General features: G+C 40.4%; 2 protein-coding genes and 1 long non-coding RNA gene across 5 annotated transcripts in view; 2 read left to right on the top strand and 1 right to left on the bottom strand.

Annotated features, from left to right (window-relative positions):
- LOC126426830 (F-box/LRR-repeat protein 14-like) overlaps window positions 1–20,747 on the bottom strand; it is a 624,998-nt gene that overhangs the window by 331,528 nt on the left and 272,723 nt on the right. The window lies entirely within an intron of this gene.
- Window positions 1–20,747, top strand: part of LOC126426833 (uncharacterized) — a 158,127-nt gene that overhangs the window by 127,880 nt on the left and 9,500 nt on the right. The window lies entirely within an intron of this gene.
- The window catches only part of LOC126426836 (uncharacterized), a 409,903-nt gene that overhangs the window by 79,668 nt on the left and 309,488 nt on the right, over window positions 1–20,747 (top strand). The window contains exons 1-2 of one of the 3 annotated variants that reach the window (XR_007576435.1): window positions 2,399–2,575; window positions 2,671–3,116. The exons of 1 other annotated variant lie outside the window; for it this stretch is intronic. This is a non-coding gene — a long non-coding RNA (uncharacterized LOC126426836). Of the gene's footprint in view, window positions 1–2,398; window positions 2,576–2,670; window positions 3,117–20,747 lie in introns of those variants that run through there. One more of the 3 variants, XR_007576436.1, reaches the window with a different exon arrangement.

The raw sequence follows: 20,747 nt of genomic DNA on the forward strand, positions 1-20,747 counted from the left end.
TTGCTATAGGCCACCTCCAGCATCTCCCTGTCTGGCCACAACCCCTCCTCAATGACCCGACCGAACACCCTCTCCTCAGCCTATTTTTTCCCTCCCTCACCATCACCTGTGCCACTATCTATATCCGCCCTGCAGCTCCTCTCCCCTTCGATTTCATTTCCCAAGTTGACCATACCTTCTCCACCTATGTGATCGCCACTGACCTCCACATCCACAGCTGTGACGCTGCCACCCTTCGGTGGTGGCATCAGTTCCTTCCCACCATCCATGGTGACCTTGTTCCTCTCCCACAGCACACCCATCCTGAAAATAACGCCACCCCCGATGTTATCCTCACTTCCCCCAACCTCCATGGTCGCATCGCCATTGACGTCCTCGATCCCGTTGGGAGTGACCATCTCGCTGAACTTCTCACCTTCTCCTCTACCTGTACCACTGCTGCAGCCACCCACCCAGCTGCCCCTCCTAAGTCTGTCCATGACTACCACTGTGCCTACTGGGATGCCTACAGGGAATCCATTGCCTTACAGGTCGAAAGCCACCCCCTCACATTTCACCACCCTGCTGACAATACCCATATCTCTTCCTTCCTTCAGAAGACCATCACTGACGCTGTGGAGGCTCATATGCCTACCAAACTCATCCACCCTCACCGCCCTACGCTTCCTCCACAGGCCTTCCTTCTTCTGCGTGAATCCCGCAGGCTCTACCGCTCCTTCCTCCGTACTCATGCCCGGGATACTCTCACCCACCACTGGCAATAACAGCGACACATCCGGAACATCCTTACAGCAAAGAAACGCTGGAACTGGCGCCAGACATACACATGCCTCAACTCCACCCACCCTGTCAACTCCTCCAGGTACTGGTCAGCCTTCCACTGCCTTACTGGTAGCCATCCCACCCCTCATTACCCCATCCTCCATGACAATCGACCCTTTCCTGATAACCTCAGTAAGGCTAACTATTTTGCTTCACACCTATCAGATGTCTTCTCCATTCCTGACGATCCTCATTTTGATTACTCCCTCTTCCCCACCATCCTTGACCGCACTGACACCTCTGTCCCCCACTAGCTGCTAGCTTCCTGTACATGGATCGGTTACCCCCCTCAGACATCAACACTACCACCACCACACAAGACATCACACTCATCCTCTGCTCCAAACACAACACCGCCCCTGGTCATGATGGAGTCACCTACCACCACCTCAAGGAATCCCCCCCATCCTTCCTGTCTGTCCTTGCTACCCTGTACGCAAGATTTACCAGAGCAACCATTCAAACAAGCACTATATGACTTGTTAGTTGCCCACCCATTCTACGAAGTAAAGGATTTCATCAATTGTAATATTATCCAGTAATAACAAACCGATAACTCATTTGCAACAGAAATTATACAGTAATATAAGGATGGCTTTGTAGGATTTCACCAATCGTAATATTACACTGTCATAACAAACCTATTGTTCTTTTGCAACATGAATTATATTGTATTATATGTATGACCTTGTCAGTTGTAATATTATACTGTAATAACAAATCTATTACTCTTTTGAAACAGGAGTTATATGACTTTGTAGGATTTCATCAATTGTAATATTATTTGGTAATAACAAACCTATTGCTCCATGCAACATGAATTATTTTGTGTTACATGTATGACTTTGTCTATTGCCTTAATGGCCTAAAAGCAATAAAATTTTTCTATTCTATTGTATTCCTTCACTACTCTGTTCTTACTGCAACTGACTATTAACAATGCACCATTTTCTGATCCAGTGCCGATGTTCTAACCATTTGGGTTTTACTGTCTGTTTGCCACTGAACTATCAAATATTTTAGCAGATACAGCACAAGCTGTACATGTTATTTTACTTTTTTCCGCCGTAGTTATATGACCGGTAAACTATTTTTCAGCATCTGGTTGTGAATAACCACTTCAAGATACGAAACGCACGCTACTGCGCGTGCTTAACTCCCAAATCCCAAACAGCTTAACCGCATTTACCACTCACCAAATTTCATATTCCTCCTATAAGTTCAGTTAATCTACTGATTAACCAAACTTTTCCTAAAATTACAATGATTGTAAAAATTTTGGACGAATTTACCTATGTATCAACAAATATATATAGAATCAACCATCATATACGTGAAGCGAGTAGGAGATATAAGCACTATAAATATTTCAGATCCACGTTCGTTTATAGCCACTCCATAAACGACCAAAATATGTGTAGTTGTGATATGAGTCTTACTGCATTTACAGCAACAAAGATCTTAAAAATAGGAAACAAATTACGAACTGAATTTGGTTAACTTGACCAGCGTGACAAAACATTAGTTTCTCGGTGTGGCCAACAGATGGCAGCGTAGCAGCGCCGTCTGAATTGTGTCAGCAGTACGAGAAAGCTTTGTTAAACGTTAACACTAACAGCGCTAACTGTGGCATAATCATTTGCATACAGAAGTCGTGATGCTCTTCTCTCTTTGCTCTGTCCGTTCATTCATGTGATTTAACAGCGACAATTACATCAAAATAGATTTACAAACCAGCATTTGTAGACTAAAGGTAAGGTGACAATATTTCTGACAGCCGAAACTGACACCAATTTTAATACTTGCTTACATATTAAATATACATACGAGCTTTCACACTCTTGGCAGGTCCCCGGACTCGTACACGTTTAGTGAACTTTCGCGCGCCGGAGTCAACGCCTCGTGCTTCTGTGTGTGCCGTCGTTTTGTGCTTAAGTCGTTCAGTGTTATTCATTTTGTGCACCTACGTTCACGTTTGACAATTTTCGTCTCTGTATGTGTCCAAGTGTCTGAACAATTTTATCTTGGACTGTACAACAGTGAACGGCACCGTGTATTTTAAAACGTGATTTTCTCCGTTTTTATGTCCACCATCTTTTTGTCTCTCTAATTGTCTTCATTTGTATGTTGTTTGTGTTTCTCTGAGGCCAAAGAGCGGCGTAGTATGCTGCTGCAGGCCTGCCTGACGCCAGTAGACAGGTTTCAAAACAACAACAAAGAAAAAAAAAAAAAACTTTCACAGTATTACATCGTACTCAATGACTTATGATGCAGTATATTCATAATATTACGTGGTACAAAATGACTTATGATACATGATACATACAAAAATATGATAATTTTGTGACATATAATTAGCGTGTATTATACATCAGTGGTTCCTAATTATAGTTAATTTATGTAACACTGATTTCTGTTGCTAGTTTTTTTGTGATGTGTGAAATTTATCACTCACAGGATAAACTTTTGATCACTGTTTGTTAATGTAGCTAGCTACACTATAAAATTCTCCTTGCATCTGTAACTTTTTAGAGTTGTGGAGAACGTTTCCTCCGTTTTGAGGTCTTGTTATTCCCTTGGCATTGCTTGTATTAACTTGTTACCAGAGTATTTGGGTCCTTTTTCAAAAATCTTAAGTCTATGTGGAATACACTGCAGTTGTTTTCTGTTCCTTGTGTTGTGTGTATGAACAGTCTCATTAGTCTTCAGTTTTGTGAGAGCATGTAGGGCACTCGCAATGGTCTTGCATACATGCAGTGATGGAAACGTTGGAATGTTTAGTTCTTTGAAACAACTTTTACACAATTCTTTTTGCTTCTTTTTGAATATAATTCGAATGGCTTGCTTCTGTAATGTGAATATTCTCTTCATCCCTGTGATAGTTCAGTTCCTACATACTGTTATTCCATATCACACATATGGTTCAAAAAGTCCATGATAGGCAGTGCACAAGAGGTCTTGGTGAGTATACTGAATCAGTTGTTTCATTATAACTATCACTGATCTTAGCTTACTGGAAACAGTATTTATCTGCTGTTTCCAATGTTGCGCGCTGTCTATTGTAATGCCCAAAAACTTAACTGAAGCTACTTCTTCCAGTCCTTTTTCATCTAAGAAAACATACATATGTTCTTCTTTTTGTTTATTTTTGAAGACCATGTACATAGTTTTTTTTGTTTTTTAAGATTAGTAATTAAGTCATTTTCAGAGAGCCATTGTGACGTACTGCTGAATGATATGAATATATTTTGCTCAATTGCCTCCAAATTATTGGTAACATTGAGCACAGTCATATCATCTGCATAAAGTATTTTGATTTCAGTTTCACATGTTTGTATATTATTCACAAATAAATTGAAGAGAGCAGGTCCCATTACAGAACCTTGAGTTACAACATACATAATGCTTCTAACATCTGATCTTTATAAGTTATTAATGGTTACATATTGCCTCCTGTTTCTTAGATATGATGTTATCCAGTGTGCTGCATGTCTATGAATACCAGCATTCTCTACTTTCTTTACTAGAACTGTATGTTGAACTGTGTCAAATGCCTTGGATAAATGAAGAAAAACTCCAGACACTACCATCTTGTTGTCCAAGGCCTGTACAATTGATTCTGTTAATGATTCAGTTGCTGTTTCTGTTGATTTCCCTTTCTGTTGTCCATGCTGTGCTGGAGTTATTACATTATGGAGATCGAAATAAGCAGTTTGTCTGTTTAGCATGAGAATTTGTAATATTTTGGAGAAGCCTGATACTAGCCTGTAGTTGTTAGGGTCATCTTGCTTTCCCTTTTTGTATACAGGTACAAGTTTAACTAATTTGAGTTTATCTGTAAATAGTACTTCTTGGAAAGAGTGGTTGGTAATATCCCGTAGTGGCATAATTACTTCTGCTGCTTCCTACTTGATTAGGTAGTTTGGCACTTCATCATGTCCAACAACTTTTTCGCTTTTAGCATTTTCATAACATATGTCAGTTCCTTTTCAGACACTGGTTTCTCAAACATTGAGTGCCATGGCTTATCTATCATGACAGTTTGGTGAATTCTTTGGCTATTATATCCATGCTTCAGTTTTTCTATTGCATCTGCATTGTAATTTTTGAGGATGTTGGCACTTGTTTTATCTGTGATTATTTTGTTATTTACTGTCATAGTTTCCATTTAATTTGTTTTCTGTGAGTATTTTTTTCTTGCCTGTTTCAGAGTTAATGATATTCCAAGCTGCTCTCATTTTATTTGTTGGTTTTGAAATAGTCTCATTAATTGATTTTGCTTTTTCTTGTATTGTCAACTGCCTGTATTTCTTCTCGTGTTGCCAGTAGGTTTCAATATTTTCTCCCTGTTTCATTTCTCTTAAGGTAGCTCTCTGTTCAATTATTTCCTTCGTGATCCACTGCTTATTTTTGAAATTTTTTTTCTTTTCCTCTTGGTTTTTGTAAATGCTAATTTGAAGTAATGTGTTATGGTGTCTTTGAAAGCATTGTATTTTTCATCTGTTCCCTGGGCTCAAAACGTGTCCATCCACTGTACTTTTCTTAACATCACTTTGAAGATGTTGATATTTTGTTGGCTGATAAGCCTAACATCTCTTTCTACACTTTTATCTTCCTTTTGTGAGTTCAGATTTCCATATACTTCACAAAGCTGACCAAAATGATCAGAAATTCCTGTTTGCAGAACCTTTGTTGTATATGCATTGCTATCTATATTAGTGATAATATTGTCAATAATTTACTGTTTCCAAAGTCACTCTTGTTGGTTCCACAACTCTTGCCTTCATGTTGTATTGTAATAGCAGCTCCTCAAAGTTTTGGTTTCTCTATGTCACTCTTCCCATATCAGTGTTAAAATCACCCCATATTACACAACCTTTCATTTTTTTTTTTTTTTTTTTTTTTTTATAATAGAGTTGACATTTTTTTGAGGATTGGTACACACAAAATACTCTTGACTCATTGTAACCCATACCTGCAATTTCAAAACCTTTTTCTTTGCATTTTAAACGAAAGTGCTGGCACGTCGATAGACACACAAACAAACACAAACATACACAAACATACACACAAAATTGTAGCTTTCGCAACCAATGGTTGCTTCGTCAGGAAAGAGGGAAGGAGAGGGAAAGACGAAAGGATGTGGGTTTTAAGGGAGAGGGTAAGGAGTCATTCCAATCCCGGGAGCGGAAAGACTTACCTTAGGGGGAAAAAAGGACGGGTATACACTCGCGCGCGCGCGCGCGCACACACACACACACACACACACACACACACACACACACACACACACACACACACATATACAGACACAAGCAGACATATTCAGAGGCAAAGAGTTTTGCATGTTTCTTTATGTATGTTGTTTTGGTTCCATTTATAATGAGATTGCTGTAAAACTGGTAACAACAAATGAAGTGTCATCTGCATACATGTCGACACTATCAGATACTGATTTGGTCATATCATTGACATACAAAATGAAAAGTAGTGGACCAAGAACAGATCCTTGGGGAACTAAGTATTTAACAATTTCATAATTTGAAAAGACACTTGTAATATTATTTTTACTTTTTGCTTTATTTCTACACACTGAATTCTATTTTCCAAAAACAATTTAATGATGTCTACTGCTTTCTCCCTTATGCCATAATGATGAAGCTTTTCTAATAGGATGTCATGGCATACACAATCAAATGCTTTAGATAGGTCCAGGAACATACCACAGACTTTCTTCTGTTCATCAAGTGCCTTAGTTACCAGTGCTACGAATTCAGCTATTGCTGTTTTGGTAGATTTGCCCTTTCTAAATCATGTTCATCATTCAGAATATTGCAAGTTTGTGTAAAATTTAATAATTTTTCATTGTGGTTTCCATTATTTTATAGAGTACAGATGTAATAGTTATCGGTCTGTAGTTTCCTGGGTCTTTTTTGCAGCTTCGTTGATGTATAGGGATTATTTTACTCTTTTTCAGGCACATTGTAAATATTCCTTTTTATATACATAAGTTTATCAGACTGGCCAATGGGTTTACTACCCATTGTAAATAGCATTTAATTAGTTTAGTGGGTATACCATCAAGTCTCTCAGTGTTTTTTTTTTTTTTGTTTTTTTGTTTTTGGACTATGTATTAGTTTTACAGTTTCTGATTCATTAGTTGGGGTCAGAAATAAGCATTTTGTTTCAAATGGAATTTTTATTGTGTTTATTTTGGAAATATTAATTTGAGTTATTAATTTATCCATAACTTCAATATAGTGTTTCTTTAAAATATTGCTGATGTTTTGTGCATCCCTCAGTTCTCTCCCATTTACCTCAAGTGTTATGTTATCAGTGTTTTCCACACCTACACCTTTCCTCTTTTCTTTTATGAGAGACCACATGTTCTTAGTGATATCTGTTGACGTTGCTATCTTGTTTTCATAATATGTTGATTTAGTCTCTTTTCTCTTAGTTTTCTTCTTTTCCCTATATGTAACCCTATATTCTTGGGTGGCCTTAACGATTTTCACCTCTTCCATCTCTCTTTTTACCTCTACTGTGACCTAATTTTTATTCTTCATCTTATTTATTTCTCTATGTACTCATGGGCATGCAACATATACGTAATGGCCTAATGTTTTGCAGAATGATTCACCGACGGTACACGCTAAAAAAAAACATAACCTCAGATGCGGCACTATGACAAAAGAAACATGACTGACGGACGAAATGTGAAATAAGCACACAAACCTCATCACTATGTTCCAGGCATTCGAGTTTGGAAGAACAGTTTGTCCGCAGCTCGTGGTCGTGCGGTAGCGCTCTCGCTTCCCACGCCCGGGTTCGATTCCCGGCGGGGTCAGGGATTTTCTCTGCCTCGTGATGACTGGGTGTTGTGTGATGTCCTTAGGTTAGGTAGGTTTAAGTAGTTCTAAGTTCTAGGGGACTGATGACCATAGATGTTAAGTCCCATAGTGCTCAGAGCCATTTGAACCATTTGGAAGAACAGTTTGCGTTTCAAACCTGTGCACAATCGGAGGACGCATGCCTTGAAATGAGAACCGAGTAAGGCGGCACAGTGGTGAGCACACTTGACTCACATTCGAGAGGACGACGGTTCAATCCCGCGTCCGGCCATCCTGATTTAGGTTTTCTGTAATTCCCTAAATCGCTTCAGGCAAATGTCGGGATGGTTCCTTTGAAAGTGAAAGTGCCCGACTGACTTGTTCCCTAATCCTATGAGACTGAAGCCCTCGCTTTTTGGTCTGTTCCCCCTAAAACAACCCAACAACCCTTTAAATGAGCAAGAGTTTTGAGAGGGAAAGGAAATGCACCCAGACCTGTGCGAACACCTATCTTTGTGTCAGTAGGTGGGTATCGCTCGCAGAGATCAGATATCTGGGTCGGTCATCGCCGTGCTGCATTTGTCTCATCGAGCAGTTCTCAACCTAAGTCTATACTGTGCTATTCATATTTTTTAAAATGCCAGTTTATGTGTAGCTCTTGGTCCATTCCTATATCTACATCTATACTCTGCAAACCACAGTGAGATGCACGGCAGAGTTTATGCCTAATTCTGCCAGTTCTTAGGTTTTCTTCCCATTCTATTTACATATCGAGCATGGGAGGAATGACTGTTTGAATGCCTCTGTTTGTGCTGCAATTATTCTAATCTTATCCTCACAATCCCTATGTGAACACTATGTAGGGGGTTGTAGTATATTTCTAGAATCACCATTTTGTTAATAGACTTTCTTGAGATAGTTTATGTCTATCTTCATGAGTCTTTCAGTTCACTTCCTTCATTATCTCTGTGACACTCTCCCATGGATTAAACAAACCTGTAAACTTTAGTGTTGCCCTTCTCTGCACATTCATTATGTGCTGTTAGTCTATTTGGTACAAGCCACAGAGACTTGACCAATATTCTACAACCGGTCACATGAGTGATTTGTAAGCATTCTACTTTGTTGACTGATTGCACTTCCCCAGCATTCTACCACCTGCTTTATCCATGACTGAGTCTATGTGATCATTCCATTTCACATCCCTACAAAGTGTTTCACTCAGGTTTTTGTATGAAGTGGCCGATTCCAGCAGTGACTCATCAGTATTGTAATCATAGAATACTGTAATTCAGAGAATAAGCGGTAGTCAAAATTTGAAACTACAGTGCCGTCATTATTGCCTAGTCCGCTACTCCATTACTAGAAAAGCAAGACTCACATGCCATGATAAATTAAAAAATAAGACAGTCCAAGAATAAGGCAAAAACTATTCAGAACATTATTTAACAAAGAAAACTAGTAATCCAGTGAAACTGAGCCCCAGGTAATAGTTCTCACAGAAATGGGAACACTCAAATCATTGGCCACCAATTTCAATCATTAGGGCCCATTTCCTCACAGTGGCTGCACCAAGTAACAAATAATAATGCAATACAGACGTGTTAGATTCACTTGTGCCGAAGCTTCACGCTACACCAGCAGACATTAGTTTCAAAAATACAATACCAAAGGTTATTACATAAGTCGTTAGCTCATTAAAAAGCAGCAGTTCTGCTGACTATGTTCCAGCAGGATATTAAAATCTTGTGCTGACTTGACATAACTACCCTCAAGTTATCTTTGCAATGAATCAGTCTCTTGGGGCATATTTCCTGGTTTTCTTATATGTACTTATTGACTCCCATCTAAAAAAACGAGATAAGGATAACCACCTCTAATTACAGATCTGTATCACACCTTCCAGTTCTTTCAAAAGTATTTGAGAAAGCAATCTCTGATACAGTACTGATGCTCTTCACTAATCAGAACTCATTAACCACCTTTCAGTTTGTCTTTTGTAAAGGAACCTCAAAACAGAAAGCATACTAAAGCTCACAAATGAAGTATTGAAAGAGCTGAACGAGAAAAATCTTCTACACAATAAAAGCATTTACTCTTCAGATACTTTTCCAGGTCTTCTTCAGTATGTGTTGGATTTGTGCTACACTTCTAGATTTTATTTATAAATTTCATGCCCATACAGCGTACAGTTTTTCGTATTGTTTTAGTCTGTGGTTAAGTAATGTGTAGCTTTCTCATACTGATGCAAGAAGCAGTTTCCCTCAGAAAGTTGTGAGTTTATATGTACTTGGAGTGGATACCAGATCTAGTCTTCAAAATAAGTTTGCACTGTTATTTCTTTTTAGCTTCCATTATGACTCAGATGATCTTTTTTGTAGCCTAAAAGCTTTGAGTAGGCTAGTTTTTCAAACCCCAAGAAAATTATACTGTACCTAATGACTGAAACAAAGTGTGCATAGGATACAGCCTTTACCTGTTTGACAGCAGACTATTGCTGTTGAGTCATCTGGTTAGGGGATGACATCAAACTGAACCTTGCATGGCATATTAATATAATGCAAAAATACTGGTAGCCCTAATATGGATCCTTATAGAAGGCCATATTGTGTGTGTTTCCAGCCACAGATGAATTTCTCCTCATTGTTATTAACAGGTACTCATTGCTGTCTCTTTGCCATGTAATATGACACCCAGGTAAGAGATTTTCCTTGAAAACCATAGCTTGTCACCAGAATGAGATTTTCACTCTGCAGCAGAGTGTGCACTGATACGAAACTTCCGGGTAGATTAAAACTGTGTGCCGGACTGAGACTCGGACTCGGGACCTTTGCCTTTCGCGGGCAAGTGCTCTACCATCTGAGCTACCCAAGCACGACTCACGCCCCATCCTCACAGCTTCACTTCTGCCAGTACCTCGTCTCCTACCTTCCAAACTTTACAGAAGCTCTCCTGCGAACCTTGCAGAACTAACACTCCTCTCGGTCTGGCACACAGTTTTAATCTGCCCGGAAGTTTCATAGCTTGTCAGTTTTTGGAGAAGGGACTCACAGTTTGCAGGATTGAAAGCTTTGGTAAGGTCACACAAGATGGCTGATACACAGTACTGGTAGTGTAAAATAATACTGTGGGATGAATTACAATTTTCTATCTGATCACATGTAGGTCCTTTTGGGGAAAAAAGTTGTTTACAATGAGATAGGTCTATAGTTTCGCATTCCATCTCTCTTTCCTATTTTACGAACAGTATGTTTTAATCTGTCTGGAAAATGTTCATCAAAAGACTGTTGATTATGAAGAACATTGGATGTGGAGTACCATGATTGACAATTTTAATTGTGGGGAACCTCATCCCAACCCACTAAGTTAAAAAGTTTAGTGACATTATGATTTTTCGTAACATCAGAGATGGAAATGTGGGAAAATTTAAAGCCTGAGTTATTTCTCTGCCATTATAGGATATTTACTGGCTGGTGAATAGCCACTGGTTTTATTGAGATTTATCAACAGGTCAGTGAGGGATTCGAATACGGCACTGGATTCTTACTTATCATTAGTTTCACTTGCAGCACAATTTTTCAATTTAACCAATATTGGATAACCTTTTGCCTCCATATGCAGTTTCTTCATCTTAATTCCTTTTGCAACCCATGATCTACTTTTATGAAAATCAGTCAATACTGGCACAAAATGGAAGCATTTTACTGCATATAGACCCATACTCTGTAAACCACAGTCAAGTACATGGCAGAGGGTGCTTCCCATTGTACCAGTTATTAGGATTTCTTCCTGTTCGTTCCATATAAGGAGTGCGGGGAGAATTATTGTTTGAATGCCTCTGTGCGTGCAGTAAGTACTGTAATCTTGTCCTCATGATCCCACGTGAGTGACATTGTAGTATATTCCTAGATCATCATTTAAAGCCCGTTCTTGAATCTTTGTTAGTAGGCTTTCTCAGGATAGTTAAAATACTTACATGTTCAAGAGTCTGGCAGTTCAGTTTCTTCAGCATATCCATGTTGCTCTCACAGGTCAAACAAACTTGTGACCATTCATGCTGCCCTTCTCTGTATATGTCCAATATCCCCTGTCAGTCCTGTCTGGTATGGGTCCCACACAGTTGGGCAATATTCTACATAGATTGGGTTGCACAAGTGGCTTTTACCCTATCTCATGTGTAGACTGATTGCACTTTCCCAGTATTCTACCACTAAACTGAAAGCTGCCACCTGCTTTTCCATTAATTGAGCCTGTCTGACCATTTTGTTGATCATACCTTTACAAAGAGTACCACTCAGGTATTTGTATGAGTTGACTGATTCCAACTGTGACTCATTGATACTCTAATCACAGGATACTACATTTTTTCATCAGGTGAATTGAAGAGTTTTCCATTTCTGAACATTTGAAACAAGATGCCAATGTTTGTACCACTTCAAAATCTTATCGAGATCTGACTGAATATTTATGCAGCCTGTTTCACACAGGTTTTTTTGTGCCACTCGATTGATGTTTTTGGAGCGATGCTGGTTTGCATCGAGAAAGTTATTATGTTTGAGATACCTAATATCTGTGAGCTGAGAAATGTTCCAAGATTCTACAACAAATCAATATCAAGGATATTTTATGGTAGTTTTGTGGATCGTTTCTACTATCCTTGTTGTAGACAGCTGTGACATGTGCCTTTTTCCAAGAACTGGCCACACTTTTATTGTTTGCAGGATCTATGATAGATTATAGTTAGAAGCAGAGCTAAGTTAGCTGCAAATTTAGAATTGAATCTGACAGAGAGTCCATCAAACCCTGGAGCTTTTTTCAATTTTAATGATTTCAGCTGTTTCTCAAGACAACTGATGCTAATACATTGATTTGATTTGTTTTCATTTTAACAGGTAAGCTAAAATGGTTTAGGTCTAACCTACCACTGCCTGCATCGAAAATAAGTTTATTGTGTGGTATCGCACCCTACCTATCTATCTATCTATCTAGTAAAGCCAACTAGTGCCCTTAAATAGTGCAAGGAGTCCCTATATCAGTTTTTTGTAAGACACAATTTCTTGAGGTGTAGTTGTGATGAAGATTCTGTATCTTTTACTCTCCAGTGCCATGCATCCATAGGTTAGGTGTGATGCAGTTTCATCACCCTCATCACAGATCCTACTTTTATTGTCCTCTTCCATTATACTCATTGTGTGTGTAGGTGTTTTTTTTTAGTCCCATGGCCAGTCATCAGTCCAGTCATGAGTTTTATCTCTTTCCTGTTCAATCCCAGGATTACCGAGCTTCTAATAAAACATGGCATGGGCATTATTAAATTACCATGTTTTTATTTATGGACCTTGATGCAATATCTTATGTGATGTTTCCTAAGCCAGTTCCATAGTTCTAATTTAATCATAGCCTTGGTGATTGTCAGGGCAGGTTCCAGTCCAGTAAATGGTTATGTTGCCCCCATCCTATCCAGTCTGTCGGCTTGTTCGTTGACACAGATCCCTGAGTGGCCAGGAACCCTCACTAGGTTTACCCTTTTGCTTCCCCCTAGCTCCACCAGAGCCCTGTGGCAATCTGCAACAATCTTAGATCTTATTGCAGGAGCTGCTAATGATTTCAGAGCTTCCTAGCTGTCTGAAGAGATGTGGACGCTATGGTCCTTGTAGCACCTACACATATTCTCCTCCGCACATGCCCATATTGCAGTAATTTCAGTATGGAATACAGAGGCCAGTTTTCCTAGAGAGATGATGCCCTCCAGTCTTGGTTGAACCCTGTACACCCCTGCCCCAATGCGTTGGTCTGTTTTTGACCCATCAGTGAACCAAATGATGTCACCCCTACGATGTCTAACTGTTTTTTTCCACTGCTCCCTGCTTGCAATTATTATATATTAAGGCTTGTCAAAGCAGATAGGAGTTATTATATAGTTGTCTGCACCTTAGCAAGCCCCTTAGCTGCAACCCCCTGTTGTACCTTCTTCCACCACACTACAGCCCTGTAGGAAATCCTAGGCCTGATCGCTGTGGTGTATATCCAGTGCATACCCCTGGGGCTTAGGCCCCAGTTTTTGCCACAAAGCCCTTGCAGTACGCACTAGAGTACTTTTTGCCTTGGAGCAGATACTGTTAATGTGAGGGGTCCATGTTAACTTCTCATCTAAGGTTACTCCTGGATATTTCACTATCCCCTTCACAGGTAGAGTTTCATTGAAGAGCTTTAGATTCCAACTTGAGTGTTGAATATGTCTCTTTGTAAATGGCACCTCAACAGCCTTAGGATTAATACGCAGATCCTGTTTAATGCACTAATTTTTAACACTGCTCAAACTTTCGTGTGCCATATTTCTAACTGTATCAGAAAATTTGCCAAGTATTACTACGACAAAGTTATCTGCATATCCTTGGCAGACGCAGTCTTGAATTTAAATCCATAATGAGTTCGTTCACCACTAGATTCCGCAATAGAGGGGACAAAACTCCTCCTCGTGGGCAGGCTATAGTGTTGTTAATTACCATCTTTTCGTTCATCATGATAGCCTCTACCTTCCTTCCACTAAGCATGGCCCTGGTCCACCCGCATATAGTGGTCCCCAGGTCAGGCACCTCTGCTGCCCTTACCATGGAATTGAAGGTCGTGTTACTGAAGGCCCCTCGATATCCAGGAAGATGCAGAGGGCTAGTTCTTGGAACTGAAGTGCTTTCTCCACCTTCCAATGAGTTGGTGGAGAGCTGTCTCACATTATTTACCTGGTTGATATGCGCACTGGTTGAATGGAGCGGGGCCCTACTTAGCCTCCTCTCCCCAACACATACATTAACCAGTTTTTCCACAGTTTTGAGAATGAAGGAGGACAGACTGATTGGTCTCGTATCCTTAGCCTTGGTATGATCAATTCCCCCTGGCATTGGTATGAAGACCACCTTCACTGCCCTCCAAGCACTGGGAATGATTCCTACTGCCAGGCTAACCCTGAATAGCCTGCATAGGACTCATATGAGCTGGAAAAATTCCATCTGGGTCACGTGACTTGGATGGTTGGAATGTTCCCACCACCCAATTGATTTTATTAAAGTTCACACACACTCCTTGACAAATTCGCAGTCCTCTCTTCGAGTGCCTGAGAACCATTGTCTCTCCAGGATCACATTGTGGACTGTGTTGTCTGGCAGAGCATATTAAGGAAAGTGAGTTTTGAGGAGCAGTTCCAGCGTCTCATGTGTTGTCTTTGTATATTCCCCATCCTCCTTCCTCAATGTAAATCCTGGATTGGTTGGTACCCTAGTGACAATCTTGTGCAGTCTTGCTTGTGCAGCCATGCTCTACACTTCCTCACAGAATGCCTTCCAAGTTGCCTCCTTTGCTTGTCTGATTGCAAGATTGTATTTGACAAGGGCATCATGATATTTAGCCCATTGTCCTTTACTTCTCACAATATTAAGCAGTATAAGTATCTGTTTTCTTTGCATTTCTAAGTTGTTATTCCACCAAGGCACACTCCTATTTGTGCACTTCTTGGTAATTATGAAGTTGTCCCGATATGAGGTCACTACGGCAGAGGTAAGAGCATCTGCTACTTCCTCCATTTCTACTGGATTCCTTATCGAGGTTTTAATTTCAAATAATTCTAAATCAAGGTCCCTCCTATATGTATCCCAGTCTGCTTTCCTGGGATTCCTTTAGGTCATGGTCTGTCTGATTCCCATTTCATCCTTGAGTTTAATGTATATGTGGTCTGATGAGGATGACTCCAGCACCACATGCCATTGTTTGACATAGCTGCCCATCATCATGGAAGTAAAGGTTGTGTCAATTACTTCCCTTCTGCTATTCCTGAATGTGGGTTCATTGCCCCTATTCAGGGCCTCTAAGTTGTTAGCTGAAAGGAGTTCAAGAAGGTACTCGCCTCTACAGTTGGTGTCCTTGATGCCCCACACTAGGTTGTGGGCACTGGTGTCACATCCCACCAGCAGTTGGTCACTTTGCTGATGGCAAGTCTCTACCAGTCTCCTCACCTCCAAGAGAGAGGAGAGCTGTCTTCATAAGGGAGGTATGCTGAGGCCAAAACAATTTCCCTTGTGATGCCGTCCTCATACTGAAGCATTTTAATGGTCACTAAATCCCTAGAGCACAAATCCATCATTGGCATGAAAGAAATTCCATTTCTTACATAGATGCTTGTTCTGGAGTTTCTTAGATTTCTAGCATAGATCAGCTTACTTCCAGTGCCACTGAGGCCCGATACACCACCTTCATATAAACAGGGTTCTTGTATCAGGGCCACGTTCACTTCCTGCCTTCTCAGGCAGCGACTCAGGGCTGCAGAGGCCCCTTTTACTGTGCTGCAGATTAATCTGCAGCACCTCCAGGCTCCGTCATGCTTCCATCTTTGAGAAGCCTGACAGTGACCTGTGAGAACACTAAAAGCAATTTCAGGTCCTGCTCCTGCATCACCTTCAGGGACTTCTCTCTGACCTCCTCTACCGGTGTTCGCCCTTCCAGTGCAGCCTTCTGGTTGACCAGTCTTCTGTCGATACTTTTGGGTTCTGGGCCCCTCTTTTCCCAAACTAAGTCCTAGGAGAGACTTCCTTAAGGATCTTTGGTTCCCATGTTTGCAGTCTTAAGAAGCTCCACTGCCATCTTAACCAGCAGCTTTTCATCTTTCCATGGGGATATCATGAGCACCTTTTCCTTAAGCCATTCCACCATGTGTACCCCCTCACAGACAAAAATGAGGGCACCATGATCTAGATAGACCCTCCTGAAGTTGGGTCTTGGGCCAGTGCCCCCTCACCCCTCCCAACCTTCGCAATCTTTTCAAAGAGGGCCATCTGTACCAATTCCTCCTGCTGTGAAGTGATGGCCACCAGTGGATAGCCTTCCTGGATAACTGCCACCCTAAAAAGCGAGACTGTAGTACTATAGGTCAGTTTCCCTATTTCTTGCCTCGCTTTTTTCTGGACTCTCTTATCCAGGAAGGAGGGAGTCTTTGATTCTTCCCTATCCTATCTTTGACGTAGTGGGGATCTTCTTATTACCTTCAACCTGAGACAGTTTTTCCTGGGTGTCTTAGGTTCAAGTCTCTTTAGTTCCCTCCACTTGTCTTTAGGAAGCCACTCTCTTCCTTCCTTTTTCCTCTGTTCGCTGAGTAGTTTCCTCCTCTGAGCCCCAGACAAGCCTTTGATCTGGTCTAGCTTCTCAGTTACAGTTCCCACTTCTGGCTCAGGTCTAGACTGTGATTCAGTAATGGGAATGCCTTCCATCAGTACTGTCCCTGATGTTTGGATATCTCAGGTCTGTTTGCTCCTCAGTTTGTTTTTCTATGTTTTCTTTAATCATGTTCATATTGGTCCCACGAGATTTGGGGATCTACAAGGTCCACACCACATATACCCCCCGTGGTGTAAGGCTACTTACTGAGGGAGGTCAACTGATATCCCTGAGGCTTGGTTTGCAACACATCTTCCCATGTGCCATGCACCCCTTGGCACGGATCACATCACACCTTGGGTTGGGTCAGGGAGTTGGGTAGTACTAGGTATGGATAGGGAAGATGGGACGTGTTGGGACACTCTTAGTCTGATCCATCAGCTGAGGCCTTTCCAACAGTAGTAGGTCCTCAACCTTCGGCATAGCCCTCAGCTTCATGCAGCTGCTTAAGCCTCTCCATCCGCATGGACAGTGCTTCGTCGAGGTGGTGTCCCCCAGAGAGGATGCTAATACATACCTCATTCGTCTTTTCAACAGTATGAGTATTAAACTGGTGCAATTCTCCTGGGTTTTCCTTTGTAAAGGAACATTTGAAAACAGAGTTAAGCATTTTAGTTTTTGCTTTGTTACCCTCAGTTTTGCTTTCTGTCTCATTTGCTAGTTTCTGTTCCCCCCAAGTATGGTGACACTACCATTCTTTACGTATGACCAGAATTTCTTTGGGTTTTCTGAAAGAACGTTTTACAACATTGTGCTGTAGTATTTACTTAAGGCTTCACACATTGCTCTCTTGAAGGCCAAACATGTTTAATTTGGCACCTGTCTATCTATGATCATTTGCTTTGTTCAACACCTATTATGCAGTGATCTCTATTTCTATAGAAGTTTCTCTGCTGTACCTGTATACCATGGGTTCCTCTCATTAGGAATAGTTCTACTGGGTACATATTTATCCATTACTTGGTCAACTATCCTTTTATAATTGAATATCCTCATTTATTCAGTTGAGAAGTTATTGTAATTGTTATCAGTAGAAATGTGCTTCCTGATCGACACATGATCTTAGTTCTGTAATTACCTCCACATTTTCTTGGCTGAAGTTCCTACATATTTTTCTTGTGCACTCTGAATTTAGTTTTGATAGTGATACAAATTGCTCTGCATGGTCTGACACTCCTACATGTAGAACTTATTTCCTTTCACATTTGAATTATAACTGCTTAGAGTATTATCAATAAATGTTGAAGCAGTTACTCTAACACTTGAGTACCGGTGAAAATTTAGATTTAGCCCATTAGTGTCTTTCTGCTTTTTAAAGTTTAATAAATTTGCCATCAGTACTTAGATCTGTGTTGAAGTCAGCAAATATAACTAGTTTGTCACACATTTTTCCAGTTATTATTTTATATAACAATGTTTCAAATTTCTCTAAGAATACCAAGCTTGTGTGGTACCCAGGGATGTGATACATACTGACAATTAATATATAATATATTTGTAACTTCCATGCAACTACTTTCAAATGTAATTCCTCCACACAGATGGCTAAAATTCCCTCTGATTGTATAGTCTACCAAGGACTGAACTAGTACACAAGAGCTTCCATACCCGGCGGCTCTATATAATCTGGTAGCCAGTTCATAGCCTGTAAGTTTATTGAGGAAGTGGATATTTTTAATTTTAAGCCATTGTTCATTTAGACATATTACCTTCACTGATAGTAGCATAGTTTCTAAATGAATCTGCATATCATAAAGCTTGCTAGTCATTACTTCAGACCTACCTTCAATGTTCAAATACATAATAAAATTACCACTCCATACACTATCAGGTAAAGCATTTTTAAAACTACAAGGAGTTCCATTTATCTAATGACCGCACACACATGGCTGACTTTGCCGGCCACTGGAGCCATGCAGGCATGTCAAATGCTCCCTGTGTCTCCCTGTTAGTGCCACAGTAAGCGCCTTTCCAGCCAGTGCCATTTGAACAGTAAAACAAACATCACGAGTCTGCAAATGCAGCAATGGCTATGCCGAAATACTCCAGTGCACAATGAGTGATCATTTATAATTTGTATATGCGTCCAGAGCCCTCTCATGTTCTACAGAAGTTTTTAAATGCTTGAATTTCAAGTTATGATGCAACTCACAAGTTAGTGAAAAAATTTGGAAATGGGAAGTGCTCATGACAAGAAGTCCAGAAGCTCATCTTGATGACATTGCTTATCACTTGGACAATAAATATCCTTAAAAAGTCTTTTGGACATCTTTCACATTGAACACAAATTTCATGTACCTCTGTACAAAGAACTACTAAGTTATATGGGCTAAAGTCATATAAAGAAATAGTAGTGGAAGAATTTAAACATGGTGATCGGGCTGTCTGTGTTAATATTTGCAAGTGGGTTTTGAAACGTGCGTGACAGCGAATTATGTTGATACCTCATTCTGTTTTCAGATGAGGCACGATTCAATTTATGTGAGTATGTTAATTCTCAAAACTGTCAATTTTGGAACACTGTCAATTTTGGAACACTGTCACAGCTATTCTGCTTCACGAGGAACCCATTCATGGTCAGAAAATAGTGTGGTGCATAGTTAGAGATGACAGAATAATGGGCCCAATAATTTTAATGACACAGTTAACAGTGAAAGGAATGTGCAAGATGTTTGTAACCAATTTTAATGAATAGAGTTAAAGAGAATGAAGCATTGTATTTTTTCAACAAGTTCCAGTAGAGGTTCATCTGGCAAATTTTTCTTTGCATACAATTCACAAAGTAATTAAACAACAATATCTGGCACAGTTGAAGTCCCAATTTAACCCTATGACATTTTTATTTGTAGGGAACACTAAAGGCCAAAGTAGCACAACAAATCCACACACGTTGCAGGAACTCAAGGACAATATCCATGGGTCAGTTCATTCACTTTGTGTGACAAATAATTTCTTCAGTAGATGTGAGGAATGTGTGCAAAAAATTGGCAGGTAGTTCCAGCACCTCAATGCATGACATAGGTGATTACAAAATTTATTTACATATACACTGGCTAGGAAAAAATAGCAACACCAAAAATAACTAATGTAGAGTAATTAAAAATTGTAGGAATAGATTTGCCTGGATAATTTTTTTAAGTAGGTAACATTGCAATGTTATAGTTTATGTAAGTGCAAGATACCATTGCAAATATGAAATTCTGGTGAATTAATAAGTGGTGTAACCACCAGAACTTTGAATGCAAGCATGCAAACGTGTATGCACTGTGTTTTACTGTTGGTGGATGCCAAGTTGTGGGATGGAGTTCTATGCCTGACACACCTGGTCGATACAGGGATGGTTAATACTGTTTGTGGATGAGGCTCGAGTTGTCATCCACTGATGTCCCACTTGTGTTCAATTGGAGGCAGATCTGGTTATCAGGCTGACTCAGGTAACACATTGACACTGTGTAGAGCACGTTCGCTTACAACAGCGATATGTGGGTGAGCATTATGCTGTTGGGAAAAAAACCTGGAATTCCGTTCACGAATGGCAGCATAACAGGTTGAATCACCAAACTGACATACAGATTTGCAGTTAGGGTGAATTGGATAACCAGGAGAGTGCTCCTGCTGTCATAGAAAATCACACCCCAGGCCATAACTCCAAGTGTAGGTCCAGTGTGTCTAACACACAGACAGGCCGGTTGCAGGCCCTCGACTGCCCTACTCCTAACCGACACAGAGCCATCACGGCACCGAGGCAGAGGCAGCTTTCATCAGAAGACACAACATACCTCAACCCTGCCCTCCAATGTGCTCTCACTTGACATCATCGCAGTCGCAAATGGTGTCGGTTTGGGATCAGTGGAATCCGTGCTACAGGACGTCTGGCTCGGAGCTGTCCTCAAA

Source organism: Schistocerca serialis, chromosome 11 (assembly GCF_023864345.2).
Source record: "Schistocerca serialis cubense isolate TAMUIC-IGC-003099 chromosome 11, iqSchSeri2.2, whole genome shotgun sequence".
Classification (NCBI taxonomy): Eukaryota; Metazoa; Arthropoda; class Insecta; order Orthoptera; family Acrididae; genus Schistocerca; species Schistocerca serialis.